We start from the raw sequence: 17,597 nt of genomic DNA on the forward strand, positions 1-17,597 counted from the left end.
ATGAGTGCTGCTTACAGTGGACAGAGAGATAAGTCTTAGAGGCCTGGGGATTGGAGAGAAGAGGAAGAAAACAGGCTTGAATTGCTGGTTGGAACCTCTGGAGAGGGTCTGAGACTTCCCTGAGAAATGGGTGAGCCTGGAAACCTCAGGTGCTAGAGGAGGGAGACAGGCATCCCCCATCCCAAGGAAAATGGGTGACTGTTCCCAGGACCAGGCATCCCCCATCCCAAGGAAAATAGGTGACTGTTCCCAGAACCAGGCATCCCCAGAACTGGGTGATCAAGGCTAGGGGACAGTTCCCCACTGCCAGAGAGGATCACAGACCTAGCACTAAGATTTCAGATGGGAAGGAGACAGTCCACCCTGGAAATGGAACAACCTCCCAAGTGGTCCCAACACCCACTCAGCCATGGAGTCAGTGTCCTGTGTTGTTTGTTTGGTTAGTGTGATGACTTGAAAGGATTATGTATCCTAGAAAATCCATGTTTTAATACTGATTCATCTTGTGGAGGCAGCCATTTCTTTTTATTTTTTTAACTTTGTTATTGGATAATATAATACACATACATAACAAAGAAAGAAAAAAGCAAGTGTTCACAGCACTCTTCAGCAAGTAGTTACAAGACATATCCCAGAGTTTTTCATGGACCACCATACCATCATCTCAGGTTTTTCCTTCTAGCTGGACCAGAACATCGGAGATTAGAAGGAATATACATATTTTTTATCATCATTTTTTTCTTTTTTGTGTAAAATAATATATATCATAAAAAACAATGAATTACAAACAGCAAATATTTGTAGAACAAATTTCAGAGTTTGGATGGGTTACAATTCCACAGTTTTAAGTTTTTACTACTAGCTGTTCTAAGACACTGGAGACTGAAGGAACTATCAATATAATGATTCAGCAATCATATGTGTTTGTTAAACCCTATCTTCTTGGTACAACTCCATCATCACCTTTGATCTTTCTATCCCACTCTTTAGGGGTATTTGGGCTATGCCCATTCTAGATTTTTCATGTTGGAAAGGGCTGTCAATAATATGGCGTAGGGAATTGGAACTAGCTTATATTCTGGAGAGGCTGGGCCCTCTAGGTTTCAGGATTTATCAGGTCCTGGGACCCATCTTGAGGTTGAAGTTTTCTGGAAAGTTACCCTAGTGCATGGAACCTTTGTAGAATCTTATATATTGCCCTAGGTGTTCTTTAGGATTGGCTGGAATGGTTTTGGTTGGCATTTGGCAAGTTATGATAGGTAGCAATGTCTAACTGAAGTTTGCAAAAATCTGACCTCCGGAGTAGCCTCTCAACTCTAATTGAACTCTCCCAGCCACTGATACTTTATTAGTTATACTTCTTTTCCCCCTTTTGGTCAGGATGTCATTGTCAATCCCATAGTGCCAGGGCCAGACTCATCCCTGGGAGTCATTTCCCATGCCACTATGGAGACTTTCATCCCTGAATGTCATGTCACATATAAGGGGGAGGGAAATGATTTCACTTGGAGAGTTGGGCTTAGAGAGAAAGAGTCCACATCTGAGCAACAAAAAAGGTTCTACCAATACATAGCTTAAGCTTCTCGGCTACATATATAAGCTTCACAAGAGCAGGCCTCAAGATCAAGGGCTTAGCCTATTGATTTGGGCATTTCTAATATTTGGCACAGTATCAGGGGTTCCTTCAGTGATAAAGTTTAATAGTTCCATAAATTTTTTCCCAACCCTCAAGGGACTTTGGTAATACTTTTTGATTATCTGTTTAATATACTCTGGGATTATATTAAGCCATACAGAATTAAAGGCTCTCATTCTTATTCTGGGCTCCCTGTGTTTGGATTGTTTAAATGATCTATTACATTGGCATACTTTTTATGGCTTTTACTAGCTTCTCTTGGAACAGAGCTGGGTTTTCCTGAGTTATGCTCTATAGCATGTTGTAATTTACAGGCTTGATAGTACTCTATTTCATAGTTTTCTTAAGCAAGTAAATGTGCTTTTTTTTCTGTGAAACTTGGCAGACTGGCTTAGAGAGAATGAAAAGAAAGTAAGCAGAATAAAGCAAACCTATTCATCCCCTACAGACTACTCCTCCAGGGAAAGGAATCATTGAATGCATCAGGGAGGATGTGGTGAAACTAATTGGGGATGGGTCTGCAAGCTGTGGTTGCAGGTACATAAAGAGTTCTTAAAGGCTTAACCAGCTCAGCTGAGGAGGGGTGTTAATAGCACTCCTGGAGAGATGGGGAGAGCTAAAGAAATCATGTAGAGGGGTATGCTAGAGAGGAGGAAGGAATTAACAAAGGTGGCTCCAACTCACCACCAATGTGAAAAGCTGGGACTTAGTTCCAGCTCTGGACTTGGTGCTGTTCCAGCCACCTATTGGCAGACCAAAGGCTGTGAGCATGGGTTTTTACTTTCCTGAGTCTGTAACCATGCACCATTACTAGGACAGAGAACTGTGGTGCTATATGGTAGTCATGGTTTCCAACATCAAATGTATGCACCACAACGTGATGCAGAAACACAGGCAGAGGCTAGGGCACCTACTTCATACTTTTAAGATGTAAGCTCCCACCATGGATGCCCCATGGGGCTATTTATTGGAATGCTGATGCACTTCCTATATTCTGAAAAAGAGAGAAGTAAAGGGGTACTCACTTATTGAAAGAGCTGCATGTATAGCCACCGGTGGGCCCGATTTTTCACCATGGCAGTTCTGAGTGAGACTCAGAGGGCTGATGAATAAGATCTCTCACCCTGGTGGTTATAGACAGACCTCAAAAGGTTTGAGAGCTGAATTTATCACCCTGGTGGCTCTGAGCTGGATCCAGAGGACTGATGAAGTACATTTCTCACTCTGTTAACTCTGAGCTGGGCTCAGAAGGTTTGAGTAAGATCTTTTGCCCAGTAGCTCTGGGCCAGACTTAAACTGGTGGTAGAAACAGGCACAAAATCTCCTTCAGAGAGATTTTGTCTGAACTTGAGTGAGAAACCCAAGGTGTTCTCTGAAATCTGTCCTTAAAGGTAGTGTCTGAAGACACAACCCAAGGCAAAGTGGTTGCAGAGGTAGAGGTTTAATTTGACTAAGGCCTGAGTTCTCATTAGGAAGTAGAAAATGGGAGTTTCAGGGTGAACAGCAGAACTTTACTTAAGTGGCTGGGAGGTCTGTTCTAGTTTGCTAGCTGCTGGAATGCAAACACCAGAGACAGATTAGCTTTTAATAAAAGGGGATTTATTTCATTAGTTCCTCAGAGGAAAGGCAACTAACTTTCAACGGAGGTTCTTTCTTACGTGGGAAGGCACAGGTTGATCTCTGCTGGCCTTCTCTCCAGGCCTCTGGGTTCCAACAACTTTCCCCCCAGGGTGATTTCTTCTGCATCTCAAAAGGCCTGGGCTGATCTGTGAGTGCTGAGATGAGGCAAGCTGAGCTGCTGGGCTGTGCTACATTGAGCTCTCTTATTTAAGCACCAACCAATTAAATCAAACATCATTCATTGCAGCAGTCACGCCTCTTAGCCAACTACAGATGTAATGAGCAACAGATGAGGTTCATGTACCATTGGCGCATGTCCACAGCAATAGATCTAGGTGCCTTCACCTGGCCAAGTTGACAACTGAATCTAACTACCACATACCCACCCCTTGTCAACTTGGCAACTATACACATCACTTCAAACAATATTAAGGTGTGAAAAATTCTCTTCTAACTGTGGACCTAGGATCTCAAAACAAGTTATCTGGTGCCAATATGCAAAGGAGGGACAGTCACTGGATCCATAGGGCAAAATCAGAAGGAAAACCTGCAGGGCAAACACCATTGAATTTCAAAGTCTGAAAATCATTTATCCTTCAGCTTTGGAAAGTGGCAGTCCCACCCCTTCCAAGGGCTTATGCAGTGGCCCACTTCTTTCCAAATCAATCTCAGGGAACATTGAGGAGACCACCTTTTTCTCAGCTCCACTTTCTCTAAGCATTGGGGCCACACCTGGGCTCTCTGCCATTTCCAGGGCACACACTTAACCCCTCAATGTGGTGGTAGCCAGGCTCCCGCAATCCCAAAGGACCATGCTGTACCTTCTCAAAGGCCTGAGGTGGCACAACTCTTCCACTGCAATGAGATGAGAGACTCTGCTCTCAGGGCAAACACACCCTCTCCATGTATATGGATGGGTTCACTCTCCTGGCTGGAGGCTTCTTGGTTTCAGACCCGAACTTCCATGGTTCTCACTCTGCAAGCTCCAATTTGCCCCTTTTGTATCCCCCTTTGCCAAGATTTGCAGTGGTTCCTTTTACACCAACAGTCTCTTCAAGCACTCCAGGACTTCTCCATCTTTCTCTCCACAGTTCCTCCAAAATCTTCCCCTTAGGCATCCAAAAAACTGTTCCAACATATCTGGTATTTGCAAACTGCAGCAGCACCACACTCTCCAGTACCAAATCCGTTCTAGCTGACAAGAAGTTTGCTAGCTGCCAGAATGCAACACACCAAAGACAGATTAGCTTTTAATAAAAGGGGATTTATTTCATTAGTTCTTCAGAGGGAAGGCAACTAACTTTCAACGGAGGTTCTTTCTTATGTGGGAAGGCACAGGTTGATCTCTGCTGGCCTTCTTTCCAGGCCTCTGGGTTTCAACAACCTTCCCCCCAGGGTGATTTCTATTGCATCTCTAAAGCCTGAGCTGAACTGTGAGTGCTGAGATGAGGTATGCTGAGCTGCTTGGGCTGTGCTACATTGAGCTCTCTCATTTAAGCACCAGCCAATTAAATCAAACATCATTCATTGCATCAGGCATGCCTCTTAGCTGACTGCAGAAATAATGAGCAACAGATGAGGTTCACGCACCATTAGCTCATGTTCACAGCAATAGATCTAGGCACCTTTAGCTGGCCAAGTTGACAACTGAATCTAACTGCCACAGGTCAGTTGCAAAGAAGGTGTGAAGGAATCCTTGAAGGATGGTAGCAGAGGAAAATGAGTGAACAGGACTGGGCAGGGCCAAGGATGATTACTTCCAGCCAGCTGATAAGGAAATTTAGAAAAACCCAATGGAAAGAAGGGAGGGACAAGACTGAAGAGCAAAGGAACCAGAGAAATAGTTGCTGTGATTCAGGAGTAGGGAGGTTAGAAAGAAAATAAGTATAGAAGGTGCAGAGATTTCTTGTGAGTCTCTGCCTGGAGTCAGGTGCCATGGGCAGTACGGGAGAGATGGTAGGAGAGTTAATGCATCTGTGAAGAATGAGCCAAATGTTGGCTGGTACAGAACAGGGAATGAGGAAAGCCAGGATGAGAATAATAGAGGCAAGTAAGAGTAAGATAAGAAGCAGGAGCTGGTGTTTCACATGGAAGATGCTCCTGGAAGCTCTTGGCTGCTCCTGGAAGCTCCTGGGAGCTCCTGCAATTCCGCCTGACTTACCAGAATTTGTAACTGATGCCCTGCTTGCAATGATGCCAACTGAATACTGTTCCAAGTTCGGGGTTCTTGCTACTAAAATAATTTAGACAATGAGAGGGCTAGTAGGAATAAGTAATAAAGTTCATTTAGGAGAATAAGAGAGAGCAAATCTTAAAGAGGTTAATGCAGACATGTCCAAGGGAGAGACACATATTGAGTGGGAGTGGGTTAGCTTGCTTTATAGGAAGTTTTGTTGGTAGCAGATTTTCATAGTAACCTTTGAGTATCAGGTGTCTTCTTTGTGCAGATTCCCATAGTGAACTTTAAGCATTAGGGGCTTACATGGCTTGTATTAACCAGGTGCTTATGGGGCTAGCATTGTTTCAGGATGAGATTACTTTTGATGCATGTGGCCAGCCTGTCACATATCCAGAATTTTTCTTTGGGCAGATGCTTAATAATCTTTGAAACTATAGGCTTTCTGTTAGCAACTAAGAGTTTGTTTTGGGCCCATGATTTTGCAAGCTTTTCTAGTTTCTGGGGATTTCAATGACTTGGGGAAGTTTGCATGAAGTTTACAGCTAAAGTTTGCAGTTTGCATTAGTTCCTCCTGCTGGATAAGAAACAAGGGACTTTCAGTTGCCCATTAATTCCTCTAAGAGGTGAATAGGAAACCAGGGATCTGCAATTGTCTGTTAATTCCTTCAAAGCCAAATAGGAAAACAGGGACTTGCAGTTGTCCTATTTTATCCAGCTTTAATCCCCCCAGGAAAAGTTAAATCCATTTAATACTAAAGAGAAGCTGACGAGTGATTTCTTTTTCATGTTTCATAGAGTTGAGAGAGTACATTTGGCAATGTGCCTAATTGCTGACAGTGCTGTCAGGGTTGTGGGATATTGTAAAAGCAAAAATATCATTATGTTATAATTCACCCCTTTTCAACATAAGTCCCTGAGTGCAGGAATGGGAGGTTTCAGCTTTGTAGCTTGCAATGTTAAGAAATGAGAATACAGTAGCATTTGGGGGAGGCAGGTGTCATGGTTAGGGACAGGTGTCAACTTGGCCAAGTTGTGGTACCTATTCGTCTGATTGGGCAAGCACTGGCCTGTCTGTTGCAATGAGGACATTTCATAGGATTAGGTCATGATCACGTCAGCTACATCCACAGCTGATTCCATTTGTAATCAGCCAAAGGGGAGTGTCTTCTGCAATTAGTGATGCTAAATCCAATCATGGGAAGCCTTTTAAGGAGGACTCAGAGGAGACAGGTTCCATTCCTGCTTTGGCTAGTGAGCCTCTCCTGTGGAGTTCATCCAGGCCATCCATTGGAGTCATCGGCTTCGCAGCCTGCCCTGTGGATTTTGGACTCTGCATTCCTACGGTCACGTGAGACACTTTCATAAATTTTATATTTGCAAGTGTTCCCTGTTGATTCTGTTTCTCTAGAGAACCCTAACTAATACAGCAGGTATATTCTGGCTTGCTTAGACATACCTTGCTCCCCCTATTCATTTATTTTGTTGTATAATGATGTCTTGTTCACACTTTAATGTGGACAACTATCCTATCTATGTGCTACGTGCATTGAATCAGAGGAGTTCTGTTGCCCAGGATGCCACCTTGTGCAATTATTTAGATTGAGTTTTTCCAAACAGATGTCACAGATGAGCAGATCTTGTTTAGATGTACTCTGAGAATAGGGATAGCATATAGACAGAGAGGGCATTGTTATAGAGAGTAATAATGAGGCAGTTGCCACCTTGGGGATATGGGTGACTAACTGTTATTATTTAATTACTCTAGTTAACTGAAGATAGTGGAAGACTGTTCCAAGGGAGGCTGGAGTTACTTGAAGCTAGAGCAGATTTGCATAACCAACAGTTAGTTTAGTTGTGGAATGCCTTTATAGCTGCACTTTAATTAAGGATGACAGATAAATTTAGATGCAGCAGTAAATAAGTTTAGGGGTTAAATATAAATGCAGAGTGGGTATAAAATTGGGAAGGATTCTTTGCATGTGAGTAAAATTGTGTGGCGTTTTCTTCTATTGGCTTTTATCTAAAATAGAGATTTAGTTTCTTTTGTACTAACATAACTAAGATTATGTTAATTAACATGTAGAACTTAATTTATATACTTTCCTGGTTTTCTTTTAAAAGCCTTTATGTTGGAGATGAATTTTTGATTTGTAATTTATTATAATCACTTTTAGAGAAGGATTAAAGTGAAACAAAGTTGTTGACAAGGAAATTTAATTATAACATTGAACTTTTTATGCAACTTATACTAAATTAATAACTATTTTAACACTAAGTTTTTTAAGGTGGAAGTATAAATTTTTTGTAACTGTTTGGAATAAAAGAAATTCATTATCATTTGCCTTGAGAAAGCAAAGTGTTAAGTTAATTGAATTTGGAATATATCTGGTTTCCTATTAATTAAAGTTGAGGAAAAGATAGCTTTTTAAAAGTGATAAGTTTCATTTTGGTACAACTAAACATATACTTATGCTAACACAAACACAAGAAGTCACTTTGACAAAAATAGACATTTTGCTCTTTACACTGATTCTGTAAGGAACTTTTCTAAATATTGAATAAACTCAAGAAAACTTTGTGAATTTAATGGAAAATCAAGTTTTAGTTCCATATTAGCTTATTATAGACTTCTGAAACTCTTTTTAAACTTGATCATATTTTTTTCATGAACCTCCAACTTTACATATTCACACCTTCAAAAATGTAGGTTTTTGTCCTACATTTTCTTCATTCTGAAACAATCACTTATTTTATCTTAGGATAAAAATACACTTTTCCTCCTTTTAACAATAAGACACATTCTTTATATTTCATAATTAAGTTATCAAAATAATTTTGGAAATTGTATTCAAGCAAACATCTTACAACATATAATTACTATTAAAATAAAACGTGTCAGAATATACTTAATGCATTTTGCCATTTGTCACTTAGTTGCTGCCCTTTTATGCTTATTATTCTTTATGTTTTGGTTTGTTTACATTTCAGTGGGTGGAACTGAAAGTATGGCCTGGATTTTTTCAGGTGACGAATAGTGCTCCCCTGGAGTTAGGCAAAAGTAAAGAACTTCTTTCAAGGCAATTTGAGTTTTAGAAGGTGCAAATAAAACTGAGGATTTGGGTGTAAATGTACATAGTGAAAGCTTTCAGGTTTTTTCTTTGGCAAGCAGCTTATTACTTGGATGTGTGCACTTAATTCTTTGAGAATGTCCCTCCCTAGAAATGTGGTGGGACACTCTGGTATTATTAAATGCTGATCACTTAAAAAAATATTACCAATTTGGTAGGGGACAAGTGGGATGAAGGCTTGGGCCTGAGACTTACTTATTCCTACTATGGTACAGGTTTTAGATGAAGGAGGGCTAGAGTGAAAGGTAAGATTGAATAGGTGGCTCTTGTATTAATTTAAAAATTAACAGTCTTACCTGCTACATTAAAGAGTTACACAGGGCTTGCAGAGATTGACAGTCCTCAGTGATGTTCAGGGAGCTATTGGCCTCAGACCAGTATGACACTGAACTGGATGGTAAACAAGGCTCTTTGAGAAGTCTTATTTCTCCTTGAGGGCCCATTGCACGCTTGGATCCAGTGTCTAGCTCTCTTGTATTTAAGGCAGGGTTCTGGGGGCTTTCTTCATTCTTGGGACTTCTTTTGCTCTTGGGTACATCCTTGCTTCCAGTGCCCCAACTCTCCAAACTGGTGGCAGGCTCCAAGTGGCTTCTTCCCAAGTGATACTGTTTGTCACTCATAGTTAAAACAATGAACTGTGTTTTTCTCTGGTCTCTCCTTGTTTTCCCCTCCTCTGTAGTCCTGTCCCTGTTATTAAAGACCAAAAACGCAGTATTCCTAAGGCTATTCATAAGTTTTGGGGGCCTGAGAATATCTTTTGCAGGGTTTTTTTTTTCCCTTTCTAGAAGTTGGCTGGTCTACAAAGAAGATTTTCAACATGTCTGAATCTACATTGGTATACTCTTTTCATACCTTCACTAGTATTCCTTGAAGCAAAACAGGACTTTTCTTGTCTTCTTGACTTATGATCTGTACCATGTTATAATTTACAGGCTTGATAATATATTTTTTGTACCTTCTATTAAACAAGTAATCATATGTCCTTTACATTAGGATTTCGCTGCCCTTTTTGATAGTTCCAGTCCATGTCTGTTTTGGGGATAAGTATGGTTCTTGCCCTACAAAATTATCTTGGCTGTTGTCCATGCAACTTGTCTGCATACACTTGGGTTTCTACTCAAATCTTCATTTTTCCTAGGAATGCAACAAGAGTACAGAATAACTTGGGTGTCTCCCCAGGTGAATTCATTCAAAAGTGAATTCACTTTTTGTAAATTACCAACAGAGCTTTCTAAATGGCTTCAAAGGACATTTATACACTGGTGATAGGGAGTGCTCAGAAGTGTCAGGTGTGCATCAGGGAGAGATTTGCGGGAGTAGCAAGCCCTCTCTATCTCAGTGAAATCTGAAGATGACTTTCACTATTGGCTTACAAGGCCCATTTTGGGGACGTGCATATAATTTCGACCTAACTAATTTGGTAAACATTCTGAAATCGATCTTTAAGTGTGAAAGTTGGAGGTTGCCAACATTTGTTAATGCATTTGTAGGCACATGGTCAGCCTTCTGATTTTATTATTTATTCTTTGTCATTATGCCTATGTGACATCTGCAATTCCCTGAAGTTTAAAAAAAAATACTTGTCAGCAATTCTTTGACAAGTAATTCCTCCAGAAATTTCAAGGGTTCACAAAAATTTTTTCCAATTACTTCTTACATTATGGTAAGTTAGTCATAGAAAAAGGGATATGAACAACTTATGGTTTCCATATCTCCATTGGCTACTTCCCAGAGAGGATACATTCCTTTGGGCTCTTTCTTTCTATCTCAGGGAGTGATAAGGGGTTCCACTGCAAATGTGTCTGGCCAGACTTGAATAAAGAGGGGTGCATGGACTTGGAAGTTGATTCTTTTAAATGAAGAGCATCTATAGAGCCTGAGGTCTGTTGGGCTCAGGGCGTGGGTTTTGGGAAGGATCATTCTTGAATCTTTTGGGGGTTTCAAACTTTGGGGGCTTGGCTAAAAATTGGTCACTTAAAATATCTGTCTCCTTCTCTTCTTGAGAGAAAGAGGATTCATTTCTTAATTCTTCCTTAAGATAACATACTTTACAAGCACACATCATGCCCTTGTCATAATATAGAATCATGAAAATCTGGATATAAGGAATTTCAGACCATTTCCATTTTCCTTTACAAAAAGATCTAATTGGATAATGGCATTAAAGTCAAAAGTACCATTTATGACCACTCTTCTCCAACATTATAATAATTCCAGGGGTCTATCAGTCATAATGCTGGGTGCACTGCCTATATTTTAAAAGGAGAGAGATAACAGGAAATGCACTAATTGAGGTTTGGCGTCTAGTCCTTCAGCTGAATAGTATCTTCAAAATATGTTCTGATGCTAGGGCATCCCCATGTGGCAGAAAACCTTAGACTTATAAGACAAGCTATTTGGCTTCAGCCCTTGACTCCTGAGCTGGACCCAGAGGGCTGGTGAGCCAGACTTTTCAGCCTAGCATTTCTGAGCCAAACTCAGAGGGTGGAGAGATAAATTCCTCAGCCCATTGACTCTGGGCCAGACTCAGAGGGCTGGTAAGATAGATTTCTCACCCTGTCAACTCTGAGCTGAACCTCTGCTGCTTTCCCAACTGTTGGGAAAGGAAGTCTTTTGGTAAGCTTTGTGCATGACCTGGATCTCAAAACCACCACAAACATAGAAATTAAAGGTATGGAGGTCCCATTGGGCTAAGACCTGAATTCTCCTTTGGGAGGAGAAAGTTGATGTTATAAAGAGTGCCTAAGTGTTGTTTATGGGAATGATACATAGGCCATATGCAAAGGAGGAGGTGAACAAGAAAATCCTGAAGAATTTTCTCTGGGGAAAGGGAAGGGAAAAGGCGCAAGTTTGGCCAGGGCTGAATCTCTCTTCAGGGGCCATAAGGATGGCCCTCTGGGAAATACACAGCCTTTGTAGCACAGGAAATCACAATGAGAAAAACCTTACTGCAAACCCAACATTGAGTTTGCATGAAGAATGAATAACAGAGGAAGTAAAAGAATAAATAGCTTGAATTACAGTCAACAGTAAAGGGAGGAGAGAGGGGCAGAAAGAAGAGAGAATGCACCTGAAATGGGGAAGGAAGGTAAGAGATTTAGGTGAGGAATTCAAGCTGAGAAGCTGTGCCAGTTTGAATCTGTTGTGTACTCCAGAAAGGTCAAGTTCTTTAATCCTCATTGAATATTTCTGGGTTGGATCTTTTTTATTGTTTGCATGGACATGTGACCCACCCAACTGTGGGTGGTAACTTTTGATTAGATGGTTCCATGGAGATGTGTCTCCACCTATTCAAGGTGGTATTGCTTACTGGAGCCTTTTAAAGAGGGAAGCATCTTGGAAAAAGCTCAGAACCAACAGGACCCACTAAGCCACAGACCTTTGGAGATCAAGAAAGAAAATGCCCCTGGGGAGTTTCATGAAACAAGAAGCCAAGAGAGAAAGCTTCCCAGCTGAGAGAGAAAGCCCAAATGTTATTGGCCAGTCTTTGGAGTTAAGGTAACTTCATGTTGGTGCCTTAATTTGGACATTTCTATGGACTTAAGAGCTATAAACTTGCAACTTAATGCATTTCTTTTTTAAAACCCATTCCAGTTTGGTGTATTGCATTCCAGCAGCTTTTACAAACTAATACAGAAGCCAACCCAGGTGGGGGGGAAAACAGATGCGAATGTGAGTGACAAGAATAAGGATCACAATGGCTAGGAAAAAGTAGACAAAGGGAAAGGGCCAGGCAGAACGGTATGAATCAGAACTGAGGGTCATGACCTACAAAATGCAGATCCCAAGGGCTGGTGTTGTATGAGGAAGATGTTGATCCTGGACACTTCTGGGAGGTACTGCAAACAATTCCTGGCTGGCTTACCAAAATATGTAACTTCTGCCCAGTTGGCAATGGTGTCAACTGAGCTCCATTAAAGGTTCAGGGGTTCTGCTGCTAAAAGAATTTAAGAATGAGAAGGCCAATAGGAATAAGTAGAAAATTTTATAAAACAGAAGAGAGAGTACACATTAGAGAGGTTAATGCAGATGTTCCCAAAGTAGGGACACATTGAGTAGGGTTGGTTAGCTTGTTTATAGGAAAGTTTTACTGGTGGGACTTTTCCATAGTAACCTTTGAATACTAAGTGTCATTTTTTGTGCAGATTCTCATAGTGACCTTTGAATACCAGGGACTTACATGTTTTGTATTAAGTGGGTGTTCACAGCAGTAGCATTGTTTAAGGAAGACAAAACTATTGGTGCTTGTAGCCAGCACATCACATATATAAAATTTGTCTTTAGGCAGATGTTTAGCAATTTTTACAACTCCAGGCTTTCTGTCATTAACTAAGAGTTTGCTTTGGGTCCATGATTTTACAAGCTTTTATGTTTTCTGGGGTTTTAATTGTTTGGGGAAGTTCTGCAGTTTAGGGGAAATTTTTGTTCCATGAAGTTTGTAGCTGAAGTTTGCAGTTTGCATTAGTTCCTTGGGAACTAGATGAGAAACAAGGGACTTTCAATTGTCCATCAACTCTTTTAGAAGGTGAGGCTGTCTTTAGCTATTTCAGAGCTGAATAGGAAACCAGAGACTTGCAGTTACCTTATTTTATTAAGTCTTACTTCAAATTAAGAACTTACATTTTGGCATATGGGAAAAAATTGACTTGTCTATTGACTTTATATTTTTTCATTATTTTGTCTATCCTATTAAATCTAGGTACAGGAGAAAGAACTCCATTTGATTATGAAGAGAATATCAAAAGATTATGACACAAACTTATGTGAACAGTAAATTCAGTGATTCTGTGAGACAGATGAGAGGGGCCAAGGGCCATCTGTAAACTGTGAGCTCACAGTTATATCCTCAGGGTGCTTATGGCCTGTATGGGGTGCCTGAACCCTACTTTCCTACATCACCAAGGGCTCAGACCAAGGCAGCCTCATGAGTTCAGCCCCATAAATGTGTCACTGCCTCCACATTGTGGACAAGAGAATCCTAGTGGTGTGACTAACCCTGGAAACATCACCTGCACAAGGAGGACAAGAACTTTGCCCCACTGGACCAGTATATAGAGGGGCCTATAACTTTGGGACTACTCTGGAAAGGTCCATGGGGAATTAAAATCTGCCTTCTGTAGCCTATACTGTGAAGGGAGATTTGTTTCTGCTTCTCTGTAAGTCCTCCTTTAATAGGAAGCATGGAATCTTTATTTTCTGGATTGTTACTGCATATCTTATTCCTTAACTTGTCTTGTAATATATTTTTTAAAGGATCAGTTTATTGAGGGAGTTAATGCCTCAAATATCCTACTATTCTTATTATTTCTTAAGGATTCAAGATTTCAGGGCCCTGAAATAACCAATAAGACACAGAGAGAAGGGGACATGCATGTACAATACTGAGATGAATGTTAAAATATTGGGGCAGAGAAGTACGTAACTGAGCATTATCAGAGCCCAGAGCCCAAAGGGAAAGGGAAAATTTGCATTACTATATGGAAATTTATTCTTTAATGATTAATTTCTCCTTAATGATAAAGAGGTTTAAACTATATTGGAAAAAAGAGTTCATGCGTATGATGGTCAGGTTTATGTGTCAACTTGGCCAGGTGGTATGTCCAGTTGTCTGGTTGGGCAAGCATTGGCCTGTCTGTTGCTGTGAGTACATTTCATAGACTTAAACCATGACCACATTGTCTGAACCCACAGCTGATTTCATTTCGGCTAAGGGGAGTGTCGCCTGCAATGAATGGCAGTTAATCTAATCACCGTAAGGCTTTTAAGGAGAATTCAGAAGAGACAATGACTTTTCCTGCTCCAGCCAGCCAGCCTTTCCTGAGAGTTCATTGAGGACTTTCATTGGAGCTCCAGCTTGCAGCCTGCCCTACAGATCCTGGACTCTTACATCCCCACAGTTGCATGAGACACTTTTATAAATTTTATATTGACAGGAATCTCCCACTGATTCTGTTTCTCTAGAGAACCCTAGCTAATACATATAGGTACCAAGAGTAGGGTGGTTCTTGAGAAACAGAATTTTAAAAATTGATTTTTACAAGTGGTTTCTACTCTGACTGGACTCAGAGGCACTTTTGACTGTTTCTCATAATCAGGATGGCACTGACAGTCCATGGGGTGAGCTGGAAAGAGATAATCAAAATATCACCATTCAATTCTGCTAATTGTACATTAATACAAGGCAAGGCTCTGGGTCATAATGTTTTTGACACCTTCATGGAGTTTTTTGGAATTGAGAGGTATAAATATGTTTGCTGGTTGTTGTTAGATATACTGGATACATTGATGAAGGAAAGGGATGAGCTGAAGATTCAAATTAGATGCTTATGTGCCATATGACAGATGTAAAAATTTCTATGAGTACCCTAAGAAAATTCTGATTTCCTGTAGCCACACACTTGAGATCTCTGAAAATCAGACTGAGTCTCATTGTTAGAGTAGCAATCTTACAATGTAAACTGAAATCTCAACCTTGCCAGGTATCTGCTGTTAAAGTGAGGACATTAATTGGGAAGGAGTGTGATCTAAAAAATGGGATGGTGACATATGGATTGATAATGATGGCTATGGAGACACTGAAACTCTAGATTGTTCTGAATATTTTCTAGATAATCCTGTAATTGTCTATGCCCTGAAGACATAGCCACACAGCTCCAACCTTCCCTGAGGAAATGGCTTCCTAACCTCCAGGAAGTCCTGTGGAGTCTGCCACCCAACCTCCACCTGAAGGAGTTAACCCTTTAGTGCCTGTGAAGCACATGATTACCCTCTATGTGGAAATAGCTCTTGCTTCTCTGCCTGGAGTGATTAATCCTGTTTCACCAGATGAAACTGCAAAGGAATGCCCTGAAGTAATTGGCTTGTAAGAAACTGCTAATTCTTTTCATGACCCATCACACCACCCTTCTTTTCCTCCAGATCTATAACTAGATTAAAATCACAATAGGCCCCAAAAGTTGAAGTACAAAGTGTCACCGATGAGGAGGTACACTATACTCAAAAAGAACTGTATGAGTTTTCCAATTTATATAGACAGAAATCAGGGGGGTACATACACAAATGGATTTTAGGGGTGTGGGGTGATGGTAGAAGAAGGTAGTGATAAATATGAACTATAACCATGTGATTAGTTACAGAAATGAGGACTGTAATGCCATGATATTTCTATCTTGCTTTGTAATTAATATCTATGCATTTATACATAAATCAAATATCTTTATTTCCCACTTTCCTTTATCCATATGACATAAGCTGTTTTGTTTATATTATAGTATTTAAGTTGTAGGGTATCAAGTTTAAGAGTGAATATTACCCAAGGACTTGCACCCTATTCTGCTGATATTTAATGCATTTCTGGTTGTATGCAGGAGGGTTAAGTAGTGCTAGGTGAGGAAAAAATGTGTCTTTCATTGTTTTCTATTTAGAGATTAAGTATGGTTTAAGGTGATGTGTATAGCTGCCAAGTTGACAAGAAGTGGACTGTGATGGTCAGGTTCATGTGTCAACTTGACCAGGTGGTGGTGCCCAGTTGTCTGGTTGGGCAAGCTCTGGTCAGTCTGCTGCTGTGATGACATTCCATGGACTTATATCATGACCACATTTGCTGCATGAACAGCTGATTGCATTTGCAGTCAGCAAGGGGAGTGTCTTCTGCAATGAGTAACACTTAATCTAATCACGGAAGGTTTTTAGGGAGGATGCAGAAGGCAATCACTCTCTCTGCTGCAGCCAGCCAGTCTCTCCTGAGAGTTCATGGAGGACCTTCATTGGAGTTGCCACCTCATGGCCTGCCCTGCAGATCTTGGATTCTTACATCCCCATGGTTGTGAGACACTTTTACAAATTATGTATTTATAGATATCTCCTGCTGATTCTGTTTATCTAGAGAACATTAGCTATTACAATATGGATTCACATGGTGGAGTGATATGCTTCAGGACTCTGCCCCCCTCCAGAAGCTTTGAACAACCATCAAATACTGTCAAAAACATCTTTCTCAAAGCTCCAAAAAGAGCTAAAGGATGACAATAACAGGGTAGTGCTGAATCAAGAAAATGGTAACTTAAAAGTAATGTGGGAAGAACTTCTAAAAAGGAGGAATAGGGCAAGAGTGGCAGAACCAACTTCTTTCCCCAAACATTAAGTAGCCAGGAAGAAACTTTCAAATAAACTGTTTTGGAGATCTGGAGATGAGGGGAGGGCAATACAACATCTAGGGAAGTCTAAGACAAAGAAAATGATAAATTATGAGAAGAGATTGAGAGTAATTTTCTCTATGGCTGCTAGTCCCATTCCTCATTCCCAAGGAAAGCAGAAGCAAGTGGCCCATTCCTTCCCTGGGGGCAACTGCAAACAGGGATGGCTGTAGGAGACGTTTACCTTAAGTGGACAAGAAGACAGAGCCTAGCAAGGAGGTAGTATGGGCTGGCAAAGTGAGTACATGGGATCCTGCAGCTCTAGCCCCATCCAGTCAGACACTGCCAGGTGCTATCATTTCAACCTCATCAGAGGTTAAAACACATGCTCTTGATCTCCAGAAAGATGGTGGGATAGGATAGGTCAAGTTCACCCCTGCTCAAAGAATAGCCAGAAAGTGAAAGAAAAAGGATTGGAACAGTGATTCCAGGGTATAAGTGACCTGGGAGGATCTTCCACACCTCATAGGGAGGCACTGACTGCAAAAGCTGCAGAATGTAGATGCAGAGAATTGGAGACCATCCATCTAGTTCAAAGGGCCTAATGTGCCCTGTTCTAGTTTGCTAGCTGCCAGAATGCAATATATGAGAAATGGAATGGCTTTTTAAAAAGGGAATTTAATAAGTTGCTAGTTTACAGTTCTAAAGCCAAGAAAATGTCCCAATTAAAACAAGTCTATAGAAATGTCCAATCAAAGGCATCCATCCAGGGAAAGATATCTTGGTTCAGGAAGGCCAATGAAGTTCAGGGTTTCTCTCAAGTGAAGGCAACATGGCAAACACAGTCAGGGCTTCTCTCTCTCAGCTGGAGGGGTACATGGTGAACATGGCATCATCTA

The 17,597-nt window shown here is 40.8% G+C and overlaps 1 protein-coding gene across 1 annotated transcript in view; it reads right to left on the bottom strand.

Moving 5' to 3' along the window:
• Nucleotides 1-8,802: 8,802 nt before the first annotated feature.
• LOC143653454 (olfactory receptor 14I1-like) overlaps nucleotides 8,803-17,597 on the bottom strand; it is a 255,537-nt gene continuing 246,742 nt past the window's right edge. The window contains exon 7 of the transcript XR_013161282.1: nucleotides 8,803-9,697. The gene's annotated coding sequence lies outside the window, so the exon portion shown is untranslated. The remainder of the gene's footprint in view (nucleotides 9,698-17,597) is intronic.

The sequence above is a fragment of the Tamandua tetradactyla genome, chromosome 13 (genome assembly GCF_023851605.1).
Source record: "Tamandua tetradactyla isolate mTamTet1 chromosome 13, mTamTet1.pri, whole genome shotgun sequence".
In the NCBI taxonomy this organism is placed as follows: domain Eukaryota; kingdom Metazoa; phylum Chordata; class Mammalia; order Pilosa; family Myrmecophagidae; genus Tamandua; species Tamandua tetradactyla.